This window comes from Phyllobates terribilis, unplaced genomic scaffold (assembly GCF_046119375.1).
Source record: "Phyllobates terribilis strain yellow unplaced genomic scaffold, ASM4611937v1 Scaffold_3__8_contigs__length_932513732, whole genome shotgun sequence".
Classification (NCBI taxonomy): Eukaryota; Metazoa; Chordata; class Amphibia; order Anura; family Dendrobatidae; genus Phyllobates; species Phyllobates terribilis.
The window spans coordinates 784,972,841-784,998,910 of NW_027362763.1; positions in this window are offsets into that span (position 1 = coordinate 784,972,841).

The following is a 26,070-nucleotide window of genomic DNA, read 5'->3' on the forward strand; positions in this document are numbered from 1 at the left end:
TGGTCCTTGCAAAAATTGGTTTTATAAATTGTGTTGGAAAATTGAGAAATTGCTGATCAACTTCAAAACCCTTTAACTTCCTAATTTTTCACCAAAAGTCAGATATTTTCACAAATAAATGCAAAATTATCGGCCTAAATTTACCACTAACATGAAGCACAATATGTTACGTAAAAACAATCTCAGAATCACAGGGATATATTGAAGCATTGCAGAGTTATTACATCATAAAATGACACTGGTCAGAACTGTAAAATTTTGCTTGGTCAGGAAGGTGAAAACAAGCTGGGTAGTGAAGGGATTAATAGAATGAAAATAACTAAAATGAAACAGTTCTTTGCCCCTTGTGCTCTTTTCATGTTCATCTACCTTCCTCTTCCAGTAGTGCTCTCCACAGATCAACAGTAACAATATTAAAATTTATGTCTACAAAATCCAATAGGGGTGTAATGGATTCCCCACTGCATATTATGCATATCAAAAACCACAATACTATGTAAGAGGTGGAGCTACAATCTGAGGTGATGTGAAACACATAAAGAGGAAGTGCTGTCATCTTAAGGGCAGTCTGCAGTTATTGAGAACAGGGAGAGGACATTGTGTCAGAGGTGAATAAGAAGACATCCTCTTGTGGAAGCATCCCACCGAGACCAAAGCATTGCAAAATTGGAGCTTATCGGGTCTGTGACCAGAACCTGTCTAGATGTGAGGAGATTTCTGCTAGGAATGCTGCTGAAAGACGAAAAAGGTCAGGACCTAGCGTGAGAGGTGTTGGATGCCGCTGAGGAGTTAAGTCACAATAATCAACGGTACCATTCACCTGCTAAAGGGACCCCGTATCAGTCCATAAACACCATTTGTTTGTCCGGAGCAGACCTGGTTCTGGTTCAGTAAGAAAACTAAGGTCCACTGCGCCTCCGCAGTGGGTAACCGTGCACACACCTCACTACATTTTGGCGCCAAAATACTCAAGACTGACATAAAGCCTGTAGTTAGATAGATAGGCATATTGATTGTTTCAGGCCACGTTTATTGCCAAAATCCGGATCCGGAACTTCCAGATTTGTTGCCATGCTTCCTGTTTGTTCCGTAATTTAAAATCCTAATCCGCAACGGAATTCAGACTAAACTTGAACTTATTTTTTGTTTCAGGAGAGAATTTCAGAGGAACATTATAGTTCAGGATAATTGTTCAACTTCGATAGACTTCGTTCATGGCTAAATAACCGTCACAGTTGGTTAACTGTTAGGGTATTCCTGGTATAGTTGAGGACGGACTATTCCTTTCAGTTCATTGAAGTCACATCGGGATGGGAGTGGGATATTTAGTTGGGGGATAGAGGTAATGGATTGTAAGATAGTAAACTGCAAGCCCGTATGTTACACTCGTATAATTGTCCCAATTCTCAGGGTGTTAACAGATTTATAGAAAGTATAGTAAGTATAGATTTTTTGGGTGCCACACTGTACAGCACAAGGGTCACAGCTTCCTGGTTGAATATCGGTATAATGTTTTAAATGTTTTCTATTTTCTGGTTGAGTCATCCACATAACTAAGTAAATAATTAGGGTGAGTGAACTTTGGAGTTGGTTTTCTTACCCGTGACTTTGCTGTATCCTGAGGCACACACCCCTGTACACAACTTACACTTAGATAGCTAAATTGTAATTATCTTCTGGTTTCCTCAGTTGTGTCAGCTTCGACAGTGCAGTCGCCGGATACATCATATGATAGATAAGTATCACTTGTGCTTGTACAAGTGGTTCTGTTGTCATGCACTTCTAATCCATTGTGAAAAAAATTGCAATACAAATGTTTTTGTTGTTGTCTCTGTCATTTTCTTGAGAAGAGCTGTTTTTTTTCCATTTAGGCCACAATCACATGGCCGATATTGGCTCAGTATTTTACATCAGTACTTGCAAGCCAAAACCAGGAGTAGGTTAAAAATGCAAAAGCATGTGTTTATGTTACACTTTTCCACTGATTGTTCCACACCTGATTTTGGCTTACAAATACTGATATAAAATACTGACTAAATACGGAACGTGTGAACGCAGCCTAAATCTACCAAGACTGCAGAAACACGATCTGAACCAAGAAAAGAGCCTTACTGATGGAGATCCCATCAACAGATCCACCCATGATCAGCTCATTATCGAGGAAGCATTAAATAGTAAAGAGGATGTTAAAACTGGGCAAACCCTTTCAATGGTATTTTTGCCAAGTACTTGGGTGTCATAAATACAAAGGAAATGGATAAACTTGATGGAGGAACCATTCTAACAGTCATGCTGAGCAGAAGGACAAAAAAATGGCAAGTCTGTCCTATAAAGGAGAGCTGAGCTTGAAATTGATTAATGTTATGACACCCGCTCTGTTAATACTTATTTATTATTCTTACTTATATAGCACTATCATATTCCGCAGTGCTTTTCAGATATTATCATCGCTGTACCCTTTGGGGCTTACAATCTAAATTCCCTATCGGTATGTCTTTGGAGTGTTGGAGGAAACCCACACAAACACGGGGAGAACATACAAACTCCTTGCAGATGTTGTCCTTGGTGGGATATGAATACAGGATCCCAGCACTGAAAAGAAATAGTTTTAACCACTGAGCCACCGTGCTGTGCAAAAATAGTATCATTATGTAATGAGCAATAAATTGCTTCCTTTTTAATTGCTACAAATGTTGTATTCATAGATTGAATATACAGTATATGGAGTATATTTAGCAATATGTATATATATACAGTACAGACCAAAAGTTTGGACACACCTTCTCATTTAAAGATTTTTCTGTATTTTCATGACTTTGAAAATTGTACATTCACACTGAAGGCATCAAAACTATGAATTAACACATGTGGAATTATATACTTAACAAAAAAGTGTGAAATAATTGAAAATATGTCTTATATTCTTCGTTCTTCAAAGTAGCCACCTTTTGCTTTGATGACTGCCTTGCACACTCTTGGCATTCTCTTGATGAGCTTCAAGAGGTAGTCATCGGAAATGGTTTTCACTTCACAGGTGTGCCCTGTCAGATTTAATAAGTGAGATTTCTTGCCTTTTAAAAGGGTTGGGACCATCAGTTGTGTTGTGCAGAAGTCAGGTGGATACACAGCTGATAGTCCTACTGAATAGACTGTTAGAATTTGTATTATGGCAAGAAAAAAGCAGCTAAGTAAAGAAAAACGAGTGGCCATCATTACTTTAAGAAATGAAGGTCAGTCAGTGCGAAAAATTGGGCAAACTTTGAAAGTGTCCCCAAGTGCAGTTGCAAAAACCATCAAGCACTACAAAGAAACTGGCTCACATGAGGACCGCCCCAGGAAAGGAAGACCAAGAGTCACCTCTGCTTCTGAGGATAAGTTTATCCGAGTCACCAGCCTCAGAAATCGCAGGTTAACAGCAGCTCAGATTAGAGACCAGGTCAATGCCACACAGAGTTCTAGCAGCAGACACATCTCTTCAACAACTGTTAAGAGAAGACTTTGTGCAGCAGGCCTTCATGGTAAAATAGCTGCTAGGAAACCACTGCTAAGGACAGGCAACAAGCAGAAGAGACTTGTTTGGGCTATAGAACACAAGGAATGGACATTAGACCAGTGGAAATCTGTGCTTTGGTCTGATGAGTCCAAATTTGAGATCTTTGGATCCAACCACCGTGTATTTGTGCGACGCAGAAAAGGTGAACGGATGGACTCTACGTACCTGGTTCCCACCGTGAAGCATGGAGGAGGAGGTGTGATGGTGTGGGGGTGCTTTGCTGGTGACACTGTTGGGAATTTATTCAAAATTGAAGGCATACTGAACCAGCATGGCTACCGCAGCATCTTGCAGTGGCATGCTATTTCATCCGGTTTGCGTTTAGTTGGACCATCATTTATTTTTCAACAGGACATTGACCCCAAACACACCTCCAGGCTGTGTAAGGGCTATTTGACCAAGAAGAAGAGTTATGGGGTGCTACGCCAGATGACCTGGCCTCCACAGTCACCAGATCTGAACCCAATCAAGATGGTTTGGGGTGAGCTGGACCGCAGAGTGAAGGCAAAAGGGTCAACAAGTGCTAAGCATCTCTGGGAACTCCTTCAAGATTGTTGGAAGACCATTTCCAGTGACTACCTCTTGAAGCTCATCAAGAGAATGCAAAGAGTGAGCAAAGCAGTCATCAAAGCAAAAGGTGACTACTTTGAAGAACCTAGAATATAAAACATATTTTCAGTTGTTTCACACTTTTTTGTTAAGTATATAATTCCACATGTGTTAATTCATAGTTTTGATGCCTTCAGTGCGAATGTACAATTTTCATAGTCATGAAAATACAGAAAAATCATTAAATGAGGCGTGTCCAAACTTTTGGTCTGTACTGTATATATATATATATATATATATATATATATATATATATACATATACACAGTACAGACCAAAAGTTTGGACACACCTTCTCATTTAAAGATTTTTCTATATTTTCAATGACTATGAAAATTGTACATTCACACTGAAAGCATCAAAACTATGAATTAACACATGTGGAATTATATACTTAACAAAAAAGTGTGAAACAACTGAAAATATGTCTTATATTCTAGGTTCTGCAAAGTAGCCACCTTTTGCTTTGGTGACTGCTTTGCATACTCTTGGCATTCTCTTGATGAGCTTCAAGAGGAAGTCACCGGAAATGGTTTTCACTTCACAGGTGTGCCCTGTCAGGTTTAATAAGTGGAATTTCTTGCCTTATAAATGGGGTTGGGACCATCGGTTGTGTTGTGCAGAAGTCTGGTGGATACACAGCTGATAGTCCTACTGAATAGACTGTTAGATTTTGTATTATGGCAAGAAAAAAGCAGCTAAGTAAAGAAAAATGAGTGGCCATCATTACTTTAAGAAATGAAGGTCAGTCAGTCCGAAAAATTGGGCAAACTTTGAAAGTGTCCCCAAGTGCAGTTGCAAAAACCATCAAGCGCTACAAAGAAACTGGCTCACATGAGGACCGCCCCAGGAAAGGAAGACCAAGAGTCACCTCTGCTTCTGAGGATAAGTTTATCCGAGTCACCAGCCTCAGAAATCACAGGTTAACAGCAGCTCAGATTAGAGACCAGGTCAATGCCACACAGAGTTCTAGCAGCAGACACATCTCTACAACAGCTGTTAAGAGGAGACTTTTTTAATTTTTCACTCTTTGTTTCATTGAAGCCATTTGGTAAATTCTATAAAGTTCTTCTTTTTTCTCATTAAAGTACACTCTGCACCCCATCTTGACTGAAAAAAAACAGAAATATAGACATTTTTGCAAATTTTTAAAAAAAGAAAAACAGAAATAGCACATGGCCATAAGTATTCAGACCCTTTGCTCAGACACTCATATTTAAGTCACATGCTGTCCATTTCCTTGTGATCATCCTTGAGACGGTTCTACTCCTTCATTGGAGTCCAGCTGTGTTTAATTAAACTGATAGGACTTGATTTGGAAAGGCACACACCTGTCTATATAAGACCTCACAGCTCAAGGTGCGAATCAGAACAAATGAGATTCATGAGCTCAAAGGAGCTGACCAAGGAGCTCAGAGACATACTTTCAAAGTTTGCCCAATTTTTTGGACTGACTGACCTTCATTTCTTAAATTAATGATGGCCACTCATTTTTCTTTACTTAGCTGCTTTTTTTTTGCCATAGTACAAATTCTAACAGTCAATTCAGTAGGACTATCAGCTGTGTATCCACCAGACTTCTGCACAACACAACTGATGGTCCCAACCCCATTTATAAGGCAAGAAATCCCACTTATTAAACCTGACAGGGCACACCTGTGAAGTGAAAACCATTTCCGGTGACTACCTCTTGAAGCTCATCAAGAGAATGCCAAGAGTGTGCAAAGCAGTCATCAAAGCAAAAGGTGGCTACTTTGAAGAACCTAGAATATAAGACATATTTTCAGTTGTTTCACACTTTTTTTTTAAGTATATAATTCCCCATAGTTTTGATGCCTTCAGTGTGAATGTACAATTTTCATAGTCATGAAAATACAGAAAAATCTTTAAATGAGAAGGTGTGTCCAAACTTTTGGTCTGTACTGTATATATATATATATATATATATATATATATATATATATACAGTACATATGCTAGATATGATGAGGACTCAGTTTAGCCTCATTATGTACTGATAGCCATGGCAATGTTATATGAAAGACTGCCGCATGTTCTGCCCCTTCTAACAATCAGTTCATTAATGAGTGTGACAGCAACATGGTTAATTGACCTTAAGGAAAATGACAATTGACTCACTACTGATAACAATGACAGGGCTACTTAACACAACACAACCAGTAGTTTTAAATTGCTTCAGCAAGTTGTAAAATGGTTAATTGGGCCACCAATAGAAGTGACAAGGTTAATTAGTACACTGCACATGTGCTTAGAGATCTATACCTTAATTTAAAGATTACGAAAATACACAATCTGTATTACTCAAATGACCGTGATAATGGGTTAATTCTCCTTCCCCTTTAATTCATAATAAGTGAAGTGACATTTCTACATCGACGTGTTGTGGTTCATTTTAAAAGATTATTAGGAAATATTCCTGCATTGTGCAGAATGGATAGTAATATAGATGAGTATTTGCACAATATTTTCTCAGTAGATTTCCAATTGGGTTGATATACTAATTGGCTTTCAATAGAAGGCTCTCAGTGCTCTGTTATTAGACTTCATTAAGGGTTTATTACATTATTTATTAATTTAATTGAGCAGTGACAAATCTAATCATGTTGTAGAATAATTGGTAGATGAGCCACTACATTCATGTGTTGGGGACAGGAACCACTGGGAAAACATGGTAAAATTTGTCTGTAGGCAGTTATTATTAAATACATCACGAAGGGCATTAATTCACTTGAACTCTATTTTTACACTCAAAACTAAGTAACAAGATTGTTACGTTCACACACTCTCTACCCATATTTTTATTTTAGCTCTGTGTCTTATAAAGTACCAAATGTTTTCATGTACAGCAATGGGACCACATAAGGTCCTACAGGTCTATGCCTCAGAACAAAAAGGCTTAGACTGGCCCAACGGGGAACAGGTGAATTCCCCGGTAGGCCCAAGTGGAGGCGTAAACCACTTATCCCCCAACATGAGCAGTAGGTGTCCAATACATTTGATTCACTATGTACAGACAAAAGCAGCAGTTCATCATTAATTCAGCAAACTACCTAGTTTATTATTGCATGGAAGGATAGTTTAATTTATGAAAGAAAACATTGTAATATTTGCTTGTAGCTGAACAGTGGGCTCCCAGAGTCAATGTTACTAATGGGCCTTTGCCACCCCACTCTGACACTACTAAGAGTTGTGGGCGCTCCATGTGCATTCATATAGCTCTTTTGTACAGCTCAAGTTACTTACGTGTTTCCCTTGTGGACAATATTTTTATACTACAGCATTCAAGAATCTGTTAAAATCACCCAACTTGACATACAAGTTTTATAAAGATTTGTTTTTCTGCTGGGCAGCACAAAGACTGACCATGGAATCCCTCTTAAGAGTTACCAGATCTCCATGAACAATGTCCATTACAGTTTCTCTACTTAAGGAGACCTGTTGAGAGGTATTCTCCTTTCTAAGTAACATCAAAGGTCTCTGATTTGGCCATTGTCTAGAGTGTATTAGAAGGACTTCACACTCAATTATTAGTGCAAAGTAGAATTCTTTATTTTGTCAATGCAATCCAAACTAAATATTACATTTTGGTCCTGAAATCTGACCTTCATCAGATTACTGTGCAACAGAAATATACATGAAAATAAAAATCATAAGTCTGATACAAACATTCTGTTACTATATATAGCACAACATATACACAATTTACAAGGTTTGTTCCGAAATGAATGTCACTTAGAACAATAGCAAAAGAACCTAAAGTCAAGATAAGTATGAAAGAATATGAGGGAATCCTAGAAACACCAGAAATACAGGGTGATCCAAAAGTAATGATAATCAATACTAAACACAATGAATATAGTCAAATTTTTTTTTTATTTTTCTACATAGTCTCCTAACAAGTCTATACATTTAGTCCATCTCTTTTCTAAACTTAGAATTCCCTTCGAAAAAAATTCTTGATGTTGACCCTCAAAAAAATCCCCAACAGCGGTTATCACGTTGCTATTGTCGTCAAATTTCTTGTCTGGAAATTCCGATCTTGTTGGCACTTGCGTATAATTGTTTGTACAGATAAATAAGGCACCTTCAGGTATCTTGAAATTGTACCCAAGGATGAGCCAGACTTGTGCAAGTCCACAATTCTCTTCCTGATATCTTGACTGATTTCTTTAGACTTTCACATGATGCTACACAAATAAGCAGTGTGTTTCAGGTGTGCATTAAAATACATCCACAGGTGTGTCTCTAATTAACTTAGATGTTGCCAAAAAACCTAGGAGAAGCTTCCAAACACATGATATTTTCATATAGGCAGTCCAGAATTGTTTAAAGGCATAGTAATCTTAGTGTAAGTAAACTGTTGACTTTGCAATAAGTAATAAAAATGCCTTAAAACATTCTCTCTCTCCAATTATTTTGGCATTTGGCAAATATTAAAAATTATGGTAATTCTAATTGACCTAAAACAGGAAAGGTTGATTCTGATTTCATGTGAGATATTGAGAAAAACATGCACATGTGTCTTTTTATGTTGTGTATGTAAAATTATGGTTTCAACTGTAATAACAGACAGCTTGAATCAGTCATGTCATAATAATTGTTTTGCTTTTTCAATTTTATTTGTGTCACACAGTCTGATAAAGATCAGATTTTATGACAAAGCTTAATATTTAGAGTGGATTGTATTGACAAAATAAAAAAATCTTCTTTGCATTATTAATTGAGTTCTGTATACTTGCTAGACAGTTTGAAAAAAGGGTGAGACCCTATTTGAGCACCGTCCCGCTAGGAGTGCTGGGTTTATAAACTTTGCTCTACAGAGATGAGGGGCAAACACCCAAAACAGATATCTGCAGATAAGTTTCTGTCTCAGCTATCCTGACTGATAATGTTGTAAGGTTCATTAAAGAGTTTGTTCACTACTTTAACATTGATGACCTATCCTTGGGATAGGTCATCAATGTCGGATCAGTGGTGGTGCAACACCTGGCGCCCCCACTGATCAACTGTTCCCAGTGTCAGGGGCAGCCGAAACTGCACAGTTACGGAAATACACAATACAGCTCCGTCAACTCTATAGCGTCAATAGGTGGGCGGATGTGCAGTACCCACACTATGCAGCTCCGTAACTGAGAAGGTTGCGGCTGCCGCCCAAACTGGGAACAGCTGATTGGCGGGGGAGCCTGGTGTCAAAACCCCACCGATCAGACATTGATGACCTATCATAAGGATAGGTTATCAATGTTAAAGTAGTGGACAACCTCTTTAATTGCACATTAAATGCTTATTTATTGGGTAGCTGCCTATACCTCTACTTGGCAGCACTTGCAAGAAAATTTTCCCTCTTCTTTAAAACGATCGGTGCAAGAGCTAATTCTTTGGGGTTGCTGAGGTTTCTGATGAAGTTACAAATTTTTGACAAGAATACCACTAAAGACCCTTGTTATTCCTGCTATCTAAAATACCAAAAACACAGATAGAATTTCTCCCTTTCCATAAAACACCCCCGTCCTTCAATACATTCAAGTAGACATTTCTAGGTATTTTCACCAAGCTATCTGAAATGCATTTTTATTTTGCACATGGTATCAATAGAACGCAGCAGAACCTCTTGCTTTGCATTTCCCTGTAACTTTCTCCTTCCTCTTCTTGTCACATTGTTTTAGAGGATGTATTCATTCTATTCATAGAGTATTTTTTTTCTCCCTGAAAGCCATTCAGACATTGAATAAGTGCTCTTGTCTTTCCATACCACCTTAAACTATTAATATTCAAAGTAATATAGCATTTCATGAATTTTAAATATTGTGACTTACGGTCATATTCTTGAGAATTTTTTTCTTTTTTTCCCCTCACTTTTTATGCACATATGATTTTTTCTAATTCAGTTACAGAGATATTAGACAGAGGTGGAGACCCTGAATCATTAATTGATTTCTCCCATACATTGCACTGTGATAAAATATTTCAAGGCTATGCATAATTGTGTTCTCCGTGCCAGTATGCTGAATCCTGCTCTTGTCACATTGTCACTGAGAGCTGATTCCACCCTCCGTAATTGGCGATGTTCTAGTTTTGGACAAAGGTGTGGGGGCAGCTCAGGGGAAAAGCTTTGACATTTACTTCATCAATTTATTTTTATTGTTCCTACATTTATTGCCGCTATAACAACCCTTTAATAGTAATATCTCCTCCCTGTAGGGTATTCTGGTATTTGAAATTTTTTTAACTCATTTGTTCTCCCAGATAGCAGTAAAGTGCATTTCATCCTAACCTTTTAGGTTTCAATCTTCTTCTTCTTTTCATCTCTAAAGAAGAGGCAGCACTAAACTTTTACAGCGATGCCAATTTAAAGGCCATCTTGAAGTCCATAAGAGCCGTCAAGTTCTAAAGTAACTGCAAATTAAGATTGCTACTTTTTTTTTTTTTTTTCCTTCTGTCCTTCGAAGACGTCTTAAACTGCGAATGTCCCTATATGTAATAATTCAAAATCATCTGCCATTTCTGATGTGGCAATATTGAGTTTTGTTTTAGGATCGGGCCCTGATTTTATGATAAACAGTCAAGTACAAGGCCATAATTAAATCTCTCTGACGGATGGCATATGCAATCTAGACAGCTGTGAACATGCGTCTGCAGATATAGATCACGGGGACCATGAAAAGAAACAGATTTTGAAAAAAAAAAAACTTTAGGTCCACTCTCTGTCTTTTAAATTGGTCAGTCATTTGCCCTGTTCAAGGCAAGATGAAATCTTATTAGGTCATTATTCATCCATTAAAGTCTCATTTGTGTCCTAATATCACGAGCTGTCCGCTAATTGAGTTCTGTGTAGTTTTTGCAGCTTAGTTCGTTTTTTTGGAGGGGGGCTTTTTTTCATCTTAATTACAAAAACTTAATTTTGTTGATCCAACTTTGGATCTAAAGGAAGAACATTTGTGTTTGATGTTCAAAATGGTGGGAAAGTATATTGAAGCTTGTGTAAATGAAATGAGCCTGGACAGATGGCAGAATAAGGGCACATGGATTGTTGTTCTATGGAGCCATAGCTACATTTGTGCTGTGTCGGGTCAGTCTGATTTCTTACTCTGTCTGGGAAATTGCCGAGAAAACAATAAACATGGAGAATCATTACATACACAATTCACTTTCCCCAGTTCGCACAATACACAGTGTCATTCCACAAATTCTCAAGTAGCTCAATCTCGAGAGGTCAGCTTCTGTATTTTTATATTACAGGTCAATCTAGCGTCATAAAAATAATTTGTCTTTTGCTAGAAGTTAGCAACCCTCTTTCAATAAAAAGGTATAGCGCGGAAGCCATGTAATGTTCAAGTTCAACAACGAAACTAATATTTTAAATCCTTCCTTTGATTTTTTTACATAGTTTTCACACCTTTAACAAGGTGACATATGACACTGGTATAAATGATATTCCCAAGCCTACTGAACATGATGAGGGACGATAGTTTCAACATTAAATATATACTTTGCTTCGTCAAATCACATTTCTATCAAGACATGGGTTAGGTGAAGGTAAGGGACAGGTTTCCATCCTTTCTCTAATCATGTACACTTTCAGGTTTGACACTGCTAGAAATAGTTGCTCTTTCCATGTTCCATGTTCTTTTGTGAAAGCATCAAAATATAGGTTCACCAGTGTTAATAGCAACCCTCATATATATGCTTATTATCAAAATCCTCCTCTTTTTGATTCTAAAAATATCTTTGGTGATGATGGATTAGTTGTCTAGTGGGTTATTCATCTCTCTGGTGGCTCAGTGGTTAGCACTGCAGCCTTGCAGCGCTGGGGTCCTGGATTTAAATCCCACCAAGGACAACATCTGCAAGGAGTTTGTATGTTCTCCCTGTGTTTGCGAGGGTTTCCTCCGGGTTCTTCGGTTTCCTCCAACAATCAAAAGACATACTGATAGGGAATTTAGATTGTGAGCCCTAATGGGGACAGAGATGATAATGATTGTAAAGCGCTGTGGAATATGATGGCGCTATACAAGCAAAGCATAATAATAATAATCATCTCCATGTCTTAGTGCTGCTCGGCTGGTACGTGATATTAGATGCAGTCAGCCTTTGTAGTGTTACAGTTGCCTTTCCAATGAGTTGCACTCCCAAGAATTATTATTGCATATATCATTTTCTGTAAGTGTTTTTTCAAAACAATATATAAAAATCACAACAGAGAAAGTTGTTTTTTTTGAGGGGAGGGGGAATTTATTCTCTAATAGCTTTGCTATTCTCAATTGTATAACTCGTATCATTGTAAGTCTTCTATATGTTAACTTGGCCTTGGTCAGATCAAATGAAAAGTATATAAGAGTTTTTCTGTTATATCTTAGGGCTCGCTAACATGAGCATATTCATTGGACAAGTGCTATCTGATGTTTTATCAGATAGCACTCGGCCCAGTGTTATACTATGGAACAGTGCAGACCTGCTATTTTTTTCTCATGCCGATTCAGCACGAGAAAAAAATCTCGGCATGCTGCGAGTGGCTCCAATGTATGGACCACGCACAACCATACAAGTCTATGGGTGAGTGTAAAGCATAAGACTGCAATCGGATATCATCTGAGTGCAGTCCAATTTATGCAGACACAGATAATGGAGAAGATGGAGAAATGATGTTCTTTGTCTTCTCCGCACTTGTGATACAATTCTCTCATGTAAGAGAATCAGATCACAGTAAACTGAAACGCTGACCAAACTTGGACCAGAGTTAGAGCAGAGTCACATTAACATAATTGATCTGATTCTCTGAATATACGATCATGTAACCCTGGTCTTATAGTGAAAACAAAATGCTGCCATTCAATGCCCAACAAAATTGCTGCAATCATATAAACCTGCCATATAGCTGCTGTTAGGGAAGGGTTATACTGAACAAGTACAAAGATCTATAAACCCTTGAAAGTTCCTTCCAGATTTTCCCTAAAAATGGGCTTACAACTGGCACTAGCCAGAGCGACTCTTTGGGCCCTCTAGTGTTATGCGCTGTGCAGAGGGACCCAGCAAGACTGACTCCAAACCAGCAAAGGCACAGCCACAGATGCACTTGGCACAAGCTGCCAAGCAAGGCGAGCCCTTGAGGCCTGGGAATACTCTTTACCCAGCTCCCAGTAAATGGAAGGGGGACTTTGGCAGAGCCCTTCCCAGGCCCACTGTTGCCGGACAGCTGGCGTCTGGTGTCGCGGCTGGTGCCCAGTCAATAACCAGCTGAGTACCTCTGCAAGAACCCCAGGAAGTGTAACCATAAGAAAAAATGAGAAAACCCCTGAAAGATAGCAGCACTAATGCTAGTACTACTCACCACCAAGCACATAGAAACTGCAATAAACAGCAAAGGACTGAGCAGGGAGCAGGATTAAATAGCCCACCTAATGATCACTTGTTGAATACCTCCCAATAATCTCAAAACAGCCACTCCTTGCTAGTTTGAACAGCAGAATGAACAACATACCACCACTGCATAGTGCCAGACACAGTAGCATCCCTCATTGCCTGGCAACCAGAGAAATCTGTGAGAGACACGGCGTCCCGCATCCTCACACATCCTACAACACCAGAACGCGATGTTCCATAAGATTGGGACAGTCTCTGTGTATGCATAGTAGCTCCACCTCCAGGGTCAGGACAATGGCAGCGCCTGCGACCAGAGTAGCATAGCACAATACCTGCCCCATTCCCAGGTGGGAGCACAGAGCTACAATTAATAACAACTCATTAATTTCATGCTTTTTCACTATTTTCTGGCCACAAAAAGTAAAAAATTAGGCTGTAGATTGTTTCTTCACAAAAAAATGATGACCTTGTAATATATTACGCTGCTCTGTAAAAGTGGGTGGACAGGTGGGAGTGGTTAGCTATGCAAATAAGCTGCAGGTCAGATTTATGAATCTAAACTTGCAAAAACAAAAATAACAATTGTGATTCTTCTTCCAGCAGACCAAAGTGATATCTGAAGCTCAATATATCAAACATTGTGTGACACTTTGATCAATTTGGCACAAATATTGATAACTCAGCAACAAGGAAAACTCACTAAAGTTACTCTCCTGATGAATTCCCCTCCTAGTTTTAAACATGTCATTCCAGTTTCGTACAGTCAGAGCCATTTTCCCATTTGCTAGATAGTCTTTTATGCATTTTAATCTACAGTATAATTAATTTAATATGTCACTTATTAAAGACATTGGCTTTTTTTTATTTCTAACTTCTTCCAAAGTGCTTCTAAGTATGCATTGTAAAGACTCCCCTTTGATTACCATGTGATTAGTTGATTCAACTCATGGCCTCTTTTCTTTGAGATATTCATTGTCTCTTTTGCCTCCTACACAGTTCTTAGGAATTTAAATGAACCATTTTATTCCTCGGTACGAGTGAGGATCTCCATGTTCAGTCCCGCCCATTTGCTTTTCAGTTTATTGTTCCCAATAAAAGTGATGAAGGATTAGCATTATAAATTACAACCTATTCACCATTTCATGTCCTATGTGACATAGTTGTTTGTTGACAAATTTAGCCCTTTGTTAATGCAGCATCTTGTGCTTAGATGTTAGAAAAAAACAACTAAAAAAACCCTTTATGAATATTAACATACATGTTAGCAATGCAAATACCACCCTGGCCTTTTCATTTATAACTATAATATGCAAGATGCTGGTTTACTGTGGGAAGAAACTGGATTGTTTTGATTTATTTCGATTTTTGCTCATGTATGCAATATCATCTCCAACCCAACACACTGCAAACAAACTCAACTCGATAGGGTAATTTAACCTTAATATGAAAAATACTAATTAGGTAAAAAAATAATGATGTCTGTAAAGTACAGTGGAAATTAATGATGCTAAATAAGTGAATAAAATTAATAAATAAAAATTAAATGCATGCCACTTATCCCATAGGTACAGCCATGTTAAAAATAATATTTAAATGGCTAAAAATTGTAAAATTAATTCTAATATACAGAAGCTTCAAATTAGGCGTAGTGTGCCCAAATCACTGTCAGAACGAACCATGCTGCTGTTATTAGACCTCAAATGTTCTCATGTCACAACCACCATAGGAAGCAGAGGAAAGTCCCAGTGATCAGCTGTATGGAAATTAAGTGAAATGTAGAAAGTAAGTAGATTTCACATAGCTTCTTTTTTACATGTCTATAAATTGCATGGTTTTATAGGTCGAAATTCTCTTTGGTCAAAACAATTTTTTAATGCACCATGGAAGCAGGGTGAGATTTTTCTTCTGCCAGCTGTGAGCTAACATACACAGAGCAAATAAAGTTGGGGAATTTTCTTTCATGCATTACTTCTGTCTCTTCTTTCTTAGATCTCCGCGCTGTCCACAACCTTTACTCTCCTCTGTCATTTTAAAAAAAAATGTCTTCCACCTAGGAAGCTAACCATGCTACACCATTATAATCAACTCTACAATTCTGCTTATTTTCCCTGTTGCATTTAATCTCAGCAGCATCTGAACAGTGTCTACAAGATCACCAGATAAATGTATGACATTTCTGTTACTACCAAACTCTAGGCGACCCAGTTTAACACAACACAATTACATAAAGTAATAGAACCATCCTGTTAGGAACTGACCTAGGTTGAAGTAGTGGTATTGCACCCTCTAGGGGCAGCACCGGCAGGTAGCGTAGTCAGGAAAAGCAAGGAATCGGTACACAGGAACAGCAGTATAGTCTTGAAGGATTTAGCAGGTTGCGTAGTCAGGAAAAAGCCAGGAATAGTACACGGAAAAAGCAGTATAATCTTGTATGAGGCAGCAGGTGACGGGAGAGCTTGATTAAAGGCTGGGAGCTCAATAATTTCACAAGGAAGGAGGTGCCAGGCCAGGTTTAAATAGGGTGTTCAAACAGAAACTCACAGGATAAAGCCAATCAGAAACAACACAGGGTGAAGCCACTCAGGAACAACACAGGTATTAAAATCTAGGTTAGAAGGTACTGTCCAGTGATCTGAATAGATCAGTGGGAAGAGCTGCCGTCTGGTGCACAAGAGCTGCTAAGTTTGAGTCCTGACTCCTGACACATCCCTTGGGTAAAATGTCTGTTTATTGATGTTGTTTTCACAAAATACTTTACCCATTTTATTGGCATTAGCAAAGACTTTCATAAATTCAATACTCGCATTGTCTAATGTGTACAGTCAGTGCCAGACTGAGGTGCCAAGGGCCCACCAGTAATATTGACTCTGGTGGCCCACTGTTCAGCTACATGCAAATATCACATTAACCTCATTCACAAATGTGCCTATTTTTCCATATAATTATAAACGGGGTAGTTTGTTAAATGAAGGTTGAGATGATACCCTTTTTCTGTACATAGTTAAACAAATGTATTGTGCCAACTACTTCTCATATAGGTGGAGTGGAGATCCCATTTCTCAATGGAGGCCCACCAGGGTATTCTCCTGTTCTCCTGTAGGTCAGTCCGAACCTGTGTACAGTTGGGGACAAAAGTTTTGAGACTGACACGAACTTTGACTTTTACACAGTTTGCTGCTTCGGGGTTTTTGGATCTTGTACTCAGATTTTTATATGAAATGCTTATAATTGTACTTCATACGTTTTTAAACACTTATTGACAAATACTGCACATGAAGTTTTTGCAACGATTCAATGTTTACAGAGCTGATCCTTATTTTTCAAGACTTCTGCAGTTTGCCCTGGCATGCTGGTTTATCTGCAGAAGAACTGGTGAGCACTACCTTTTTTCCCACATGATGGAGCACAATGTCATAAGACTAAAGTAATAACTAAGTGGCTCGGGGAACAAAAGATAGAGATTTTGGGATGACAAGGAAACTCCCTACTTCTATATCCCATTGAGAACCTGTGGTCAATCCTCAAAAAGCAGGTGGACAAACAAAAACACAGAAATGGTGATAAACTCCAAGCATCCCAAGTAGGCAAGAATGGGTTTCCATCAGTCAGTATTTGGCCCAGTAGCTGATATCCAGCATGACAGGTTGAAGTGCAGACGTCTTAAAAATAAGTGTGAACACAGTAAATTTTGAGTCTTTGCATAAACTTGCTGTATTTGTCAATAAAAGTTTAAAAACTGATGAAATGCTTATCATTGTACTTCAGTACATAGGCACATCAGACCAAAAGAAGATCTAAAAACATTGAAAAACAAAATCTTTGTCAGTCTCCAAATTTTTGGCCATGACTGTATGTCTTATTGAATGTTGCACGCATTTCTATGAGGTAACCTCAATGATGTTAAAGTTTACATTTATGTCCTAAGTTACTGAATATTGTAAAAGTTATTTTGACAAGTCAACCTCATAAACTGTGCATTTTGATTAGGGGAAAGTAAAATCCAGGCCTCCATGTCTAAATGGAATTGTTTTTTACATTTCATGTTCCTCTACCACAGGAAACACCATTAAATCACAAGAGAAGTCAAGCTTGATGATATTACGCTACGTCATAATTTACATTCTGTTTTTGGAATCAACCTCCTGTTGAGTGTACACCTAGAAAAAAAGAGGGTTATATGATTAAACTATGACCACCAGTCCAGTACATTTTCTCCTGTGTAGACAGGGGTCATTTTATTACTACAGGATCACAGCATGACTTATAAAATCCCTCTCTGCAGGCGGTGGTGTAATTAGAGTTCCATGGGCCCAGGTGCAAAATTTAGATGTGGGCCCCCACCTCCATATTGGTCGGATGTATGAGCCTTTGTAGCATTTTAGATCCTATAAAGACATATGTGTTCGCTCTCCATATAACAGTGTCCCCTTCCTGTCCCCTATTCTGGCCCCTTTCTGTAATAATGTCACCCGTCCTGGCTCCTTACTGTAATAATGTCTCCCATTTTGGCCCCCGTCTTATAATAATGTCTCTCCTCCTAGGCCCCTTCCTGGTATAATGTCCCCCATACTGTCCCCCTTTCTTTTTTAATGTTCCCTGTCCTGTGCTTCTTCCTGTTATAATGTCCCCCATACTGAGTCCCTTCCTGGTATAATTTCCCCCTTCCTAGTATAATGTCCCCATCATGGGCCCCTTCCTGGTATAATGTCCCCCATCCTGAGCCCCTTCCAGTAATAATGTCCCACATACTTGGCACCTTCCTTATATAATGTCCATTGTCCTGGGCTCTCTATTCTAATAATGTCCCCAATCTTGGTGTCTGATTGGACAGCAGTATTTAGTGCAGTACTTGGAGCCGGCCAGTCCTTGCGCCACAATACACTTTAGCTGAATGTGCATTCTCAAATGCACATCCAGCTGAAGTAGGCGATGGCATCTGCAAGACTGACCCCCGCACGAGCTCGGTTGAGGTTGCACCCTATGCGACCATGATTGTGATGCCTCTGTCTGCTGGTCTCCTAACCCTCCTGTGGGACTGAGCCTATATGTGAACTACAGTTTTTTCATGCAGTCTTACTCAGATCAGTTTGCACTGGATTGAGGGGTGGCATTTTTTTCTTTAGCAAAGTTGTACTGCAAATCATTTCCATCCTTTAGGAATAAAAGGGCTTAATAAAAAAATTATATACTATAGAACCACTTTAACCACCGCTTGTGTTGCAACCATCACCAAACCCACCATCAGTACATGGGTACAACACCAAGCTGAAAGTCGTGGTACCCTTTCAGAAAATTCCAGCCTCAGTGCACAGTTTGTTATAAAAAAACAAAAAACAAACCGCTGTTCACTCATCACCCCCTGGTCCACTGATGAGTTTACACAGCTGCTCTGGTGTCTGAAATTGGTTGCAGAGGTGATGACATGTCAACAGCAAATCAATGAGCTCAGTGGCTCTGCCAGTGTAGATGAAATGCATTTTTTATAATGAATTGAGCTTGAGGACTGGAATTTTTGAAATGGGACAACTCATTTAATTTAGAGATCATTTGCAATGTCAAGTCAGCCCTCCACCATATAGATTTACACTACCGTTCAAAAGTTTGCGGTCATTTAGAAATTTCATTATTTTTGAAAGAAAAGCACATTTTTTTTCAATGAAGCAAACATTAAATGAATCAGAAATACACTCTATACATTGTTAATGTGGTAAATTACTATTCTAGCAGCAAACGTCTTGTTTTTACTGCAATATCTACATAGGTGTATAGAGGCCCATTTTCAACAACCACCACTCTAGAGTTTTAGTGGTACATTGTGTTGGCTAACTGTGTAAGAAGGCTAATGGATGTTTAGAAAACCCTAGAAAACCCTTGCACAAGTATGTTAGCCCAGCTGAAAATGATTTGGCTGATTTGAGAAGCTATAAAATTGACCTTCCTTTGAGCTATTTGAGAATCTGGAGCATTACATTTGTTTGTTCTATGAAACTCTCAAAATGGCCAGAAAAAGAGAACTTTCATGTGAAACTCGACAGTCTATTCTTGTTCTTAGAAATGAAGGCTATTCCATGCAAGAAATTGCCAAGAAACTGAAGATTTCCTACAACGGTGTGTACTGCTCCCTTCAGAGGAGAGCACAAACCGGCTCTAACCAGAGTAGAAAGAGTAGTGGGAGGCCCCGCTGCACAACTGAGCAACAAGACAAGTACATTAGAGTCTCTAGTTTGAGAAATCGATGCCTCACAGCTCCTTAACTGGCAGCTTCTTTAAGTAGTACACGCAAAACGCCAGTGTCAACGTCTACAGTGAAGAGGCGACTCCGGGATGCTGGCCATCAGGGCAAAGTGGCAAAGAAAAATCCATATCTGAGACTGGATAATAAAAGGAAAAGATTAATATGGGCAAAAGAACACAGACATTGGACAGAGGAAGATTGGAAAAAAGTTTTACGGACAGACGAATCAAAGTTTGAGGTGTTTGGATCACACAGAAGAACATTTGTGAGACGCAGAACAACTGAAAAGATGCAGGAAGAGTGCCTGACGCCATCTGTCAAGCATGGTGGAGGTAATGTGATGGTCTTGGGTTGCTTTGGTGCTGGTAAAGTGGGAGATTTGTACAAGGTGAATGGGATTTTGAATAAGGAAGGCTATCACTCCATTTTGCAATGCTATGCCATACCCCGTGGACAGCGCTTGACTGGAGCCAATTTTATCCTACAACAGGACAATGACCCAAAGCACACCTCCAAATTATGCATGAACTATTTAGGGAAGAAGCAGGTAGCTGGTATTCTATCTGTAATGCAGTGGCCAGCGCAGTCACCAGATCTCTACCCATTGAGCTGTTGTGGGAGCAGCTTGAGCGTATGGTACGCAAAAAGTGCCCATCAAGCCAATCCAACTTGTGGGAGGGGCGTCAGGAGGCATGGGGGGTGAAATTTCTCAAGATTACCTCAGTAAATTAATAAATAGAATGCCAAAGGTCTGCAATGCTGTAATTGCTGCAAAGGGAGCATTCTTTGACGAAAGCAAAGTTTGAAGGAGAAAATTATTCTTTCAAATAAAAATCATTATTTCTAACTTTGTCTATGTCTGGACTATATTTTCTATTCATTTTGCAATTCATTTGATAAATAAATGTATGAGTTTTCATGGAAAACACAATATTGTCTAGGTGACCCCAAACTTTTGAACGGTAGTGTATATCACATCAAGCTACAACTCCCAGTGGTAAGGAGATACTGGGAGTTGTTATTACCAGCCCACTCATTGGTCATAAAGTGGTTTTGTTATGTAGAGTGACTCACCCCTCCATGCTGCAGCTCAAACTCCAGTATCACCTGTTGTTGCTCGCACAATCTCTCCTGCATGTGCAAGGTGGAATTCCACCGTGTTGGTACATCGCATATGAGGTGGGGAGCAGGAAGGCATAAGTGACGCTGCACCGCAGACAGGTGAGAGTAGGAAGTGGAGGAAACATGGATAGAGAAAAGGCTAAGTGATGGCCGCGGTGTGCAGTAGCAGTCACCTTAATGGCTACGGGCTGGCCTCGGTGATTTTGCACCTTGCTCCCTCTTCCTCCAAACTGCCCACATCACTTGTATTGCCTTGACTCCATGTGGGGTCTAGGACTTTATAATCCCCCATCGCATCATCACACATCTCCAGTCAGTCCATATCTCTGCTGCCCTACTAATCCACTTCTGTCCTCGCTACTCCTCTACTTCTCCCCTCTGTAAATCCCTTCATTGTCTCCCAATTCCACAACATATCCACTTCAAGCTACTAACACTGATGTTACACGCACGCCGCCTAAGTTCAGATAGGGGCGAGACCTGTTACATGAATTCGTTGGAATCCTGGGAGAACCGTTAATCAGGGCAACCATAATCTGCAGCTTCTCTCAGGCACAAGAAAGATTCAGTTGCTGACCAGACACATCTCATAAGAGTCTTCATAAACGGTAGAACAGTAACATTTAATGAGGCCAGTGCAATGCAAATTTCTCTTTGAGCAATAGGCTTCAGTAATAACAATACAGTCTCCTTTGCAGCACAGCAGTACACAGTCTATTATCCGGTAGCACAGTACAGCACAGTTTTGATGCATACACAACCACAGGCTTTTCCTTCAGAAAGAGAACCAGGTACTGCCAGCATATCTTGTATCTGGGTGTTGATCAGGTACTGACTTTCGGTTTAGTTTCTAGTAATCACAACAGTCTCAACGTACCGTCCTTCTTCCTAACACAAACAATAGGAGAGGAATAAGACGACTTCGACTTTTGGACCCAACCTCTTGATTAGATCTTGTAAATAGTCTTTCACTTCGCGGTGTAATGGTTTCGGTGCAGACATGTAACTTCTGGTTACTGGGGTCTTGTCTTTCAAATTGATTTTCAATTGCAACAACGGGATACAGCCTATATCAGAGTCATCTTTAGAGAACGCAAGACACTATTCTCTCAGCATCTGTTTTGCTACCATTAGATCTTCAGCACACAAGTGTTCCAGGAGTACTGGGGGATCCCAGGACCCCGAGGTGGGTTGCGCAATTTCCTCCCCTGGGCACCTCCTGTTCGTTGGTGGGGAGACTGAATTCACTATAGACACCTGGACTGGTCTCAAACTGACTGTATATACCGTTTTAACGGTTTCAATGTGACCTAACTCAGTCTTTGGATCCAGTCTAATTTCGTGTTTCATAGTATTCATCACCGGTACTGTCATTCTAGCAAACCGACCAGTAGGAATCGTAAGCACAGTCTCACCTTGAACTAGGTCTTCCTGAAGTTCTGAGGAGTCGTTTGGCACGAACAGTCTTTTCTGGACTTTTCTTACCGGTTCTACCCGGACTCCGCAACTCACCCCACCATTTGGTTTGCAGGGATGATGGTTGGGCGCAAGCTTACCTTGACTTCTTTTAGATCCATTGTATTCTGTGCTTTCTTTACTCTATGAATCACGTTTTCCGCCACGGAGTTGGGTATGGTGAGCGATGTGGTGATTGCATCCACCACCAAAGTCCCTGCCTTGTGTTTCGTGATGACCTCACTGATTACATTATAACCCAGGATAGGATCCGCTGCCACGTTCTGATCACTGGTCACAAGAAAAGGTACCAAAAGCTCGATGGTGTTGCTGTTCTTCGTGGCCCTGAGTTGGAAAGTCACTTCTACCCAGCATATGAAAGGGATTTCGGTCTGGTTGATGGCTTTGCCGTGGAGTTCCACTGGTCCAAAGAGTTCTTTTAGTGACCGAAGGCAAGTGTGTGGCAGGTAGCGCCTTCTCCATTCTTCATTTAAAAGGCTCGCTTGGGCTCCTGTGTCCCACAGTGATTTTACTGGGAGTCCATCTAGCTGGTACTGTATAAAGCACCTTTCACCAATTAGGCTGATGAGGCTATCTTTACTGACCGAAGAATCCTCCTCCCAGGAGTACATCGGTTGACCTCCGCACTGGGCATTAAGTAACTGATGTCCCTGTGTCCCTTGCAGCTGTTGTAGACAGGAACACACTTGGTGATAGTACTGATGCAGCCATTTTACCTCATGTGCTGTTCTGTGGTTTGGTGAAATTTGGATTTGCTTCTGGGGCCTCCTCCGTGTCGCGGTTACCAGTCGCCCCTCAATGGAAACCTCCTGTGTTTTAACCCAAACGACTGTGACCATTGGCATTGCTTGGCATAATGTCCTTCCTCACCACATCTTAGACAGTGGACACACACCGTACTCTGATTTGATGAATGGCACGCTTCACAAGCCGTGCATCTTCTGTTTTGGAACCCACTCCTGGGTCTGAGGGATACCGGTTCTGGCCTGGAACGAATCAATTTTTTCACCTCAATCAACTTGGCTTGTAATTCTCCTATTACTTCCTCCCAGTTAGCGCTGGCAGGCCTCTCTTTTGTTGGTGATTTAAGGTTCCCTCTCGGAGGTGGCACTAGAGGGTCTCTATGATGATCTTCGGACTGGCCACCGGGGGTCTCCAACTTCAGTTGACTCATTTTGGTGATTTTAGGAGCAGAACCTTTCTTTAACTTCTGTTCGCTCTCTGACTCCAAACTAGCGGCCTCATTAATTTTTTCAATTAGGACTTCATCCAAAATGCCAGGATCTTCTAGATACTGTTTCAGCTGCAACTTGATATCTTTGCTGATTAATCCCATTCCCAATGATCTCAAGAGATTCTTCGGGACTAGTACAGCATCAAACTTCTCTTCCACGTCTACATCTCTGGATGCAAACAACAGTCTATCCTTCAGTTCAGTTACTCTGAACAAGAAACTTTGGGGTGATTCATTATTCTTCTGTGAGAGGTTAATGAGTCAATGGAGCAATTCTGAAGTACTCTCTTCTTTATAGTGCCTTTTTAAAATCATATTCAGCTGTTGAAAGGACAATTGACTTTTTATTTCTAGCATACTACGGAGGTTCAGTCCTGGGCTGATCGCTTTTACCACCCCCTCAACAATCTCATCTGGCTGGTAGCCTTTCTGTAAGCCTGCATCGATCTGGTGCAACAAGTTCATATAAGACAGTCTCTCTTTCTGTTCACACTCTCCAATCTGTCCAAGGATCTTGAATTCTTTCCTTATGGTGATTTGTGGTGTTAGAGAGGACTGTCTCCCTGATTTATCTAACCCGAGCAGGTTAAAGGTCCTGACTGAGTCCATCACCTGCCCAGAGGTTTTGGTCGATTTCTGCAGGGCTGTTGTTAGGGCTTTGAATTGTTCTTTCAATTCGTGTAGTTCAGACTGTGGACGGAGATTCCCGCTTTTGGTAATTGGTGTCACCCCTGCATCCTCCAACTTCAATCTGGTTAGAAACTGTGTTAGTTCTTGGAGGAATGTCCCCATGACTAGTGTTGAGCGAATTTGTTCGGCATTTCAAATTCGGGTTTGTGTTCGGGGTTCCGGCTTGTTCACGCCAAAAAATCGGCTCCACCCACGAACATCCCTGATTTGCTATGCTGTCACACGATGTTGCTACGATGTTATCTGTGTGACAGCGTGTTTAGCTTCCCTCCTGACCTGAATTCTGTTCCCTTGCCTTTTGTGAAATACAGATCATAAGCCACCTTTCTCTTTGGCTCCGGCCAGACAGTAAACAACTTCCCCAGAATCACTCTGGGGCTCTGCTAAAACACTCCCCTTCTCCCTTGACTGTGTTAACCCCTCTAGTTGCTGGATGCTTCTGGAGCACAACACTTCCTGTCTCATGTGCATGTGTTACTTCTAATAGTTGCTGAATTCTTTTAAAGCAACAAGACTACTTCTGCATGTCACACTGACCTACAAAGCCCCCTGTCTCCCAGATATATCTCTGAACTAATCTCCCAATATCTCCCACCACATAATCTCCTCCCAAGACCTCCCCCTCTCTTTCACAATCGTTTGTTCCTCATACAATAGATTGCATGACTTCTCCTGAGTATCCCCCATCCTGTAGAATTTTGTGGCCCAAAACATACGATTATGCCCTACATTCAGAACTTTCAATCGGAAATTGAAAACCAATGTCTTCAGAACATCTTACAGCCGGCAATCACCCCACTGCCAGCTCACGAACACCAGAGATGCAGCAACCCCCAAACCTGCTGTCTCTTTCCCCATTATCCTGTAGAATGTAAGGCCACAAGGGTAGAGTCCTCTCCCCTCTATACCTGCTTGTCACTATTAGTTTGTTCATCGTAATTTCTATTTGTGTTTTGTATATAGCCCCTCCTCATGTACAGCATCATGGAATCAATGGTGCTCTAAAAAACAATTATAATAATAATAATCCTCTGCATGATGTTCCACCCAGTCCTCACCCCTGCCCTCCTTGCTGGACTACACACAGCAGAAAGCAGCAGCAGTTGGCATCTGGGTTTCATCATCATCATCATCATCATCATCAGAGATGTAATGCAGTGGTCTGCAATACCCCTTCCACATACTCCTACTCCAACAGAACAAGTGGTTGGTCATCAGTGCACTCAATCTCTTCCAGTTGTTGGCTAGTGCCCGGTGGATGGCTCAAGGAACCACAGCCAGCAGAGTCATCAAAAAGCAGTAGTGACTGCTGCATGACTTGGGGCTCAGACTGCTTGCCTGATTTGCAAGGGGGTGAGGTGGAAGACATATGCCTATGAGCTACAAGAGCAAAATATGCAATTTCAGCAGGGGACCAGGTGGAAGACAAAGCAAAGGAACTGAAGGCACTCTCAGGAAACCAATCTAAAACCACCTCTACTTGTTCTGGCCTCACCATTCATCAAGCAGGACTCGGGCTTACGAAATTACACAGAAAGTCCTGTCACCTGCTTTCACCAGAGGAAGGTGTTTCATTTGGGCATGTAGCAGGCACAGATCGACCACGGCCTCTCTCTCCCTGCAGCCTCTACATCACCACCAGCAACACGGCAACGTGCCCTATTTGATGCTCCCAAGACCTGGAATCAGCAAGTACAATTGCTTCAAAGGAAGCAATAAAAAAATGCACTTAACTTCTATAACCTGTATTCACAACATTTAGACAAGCCT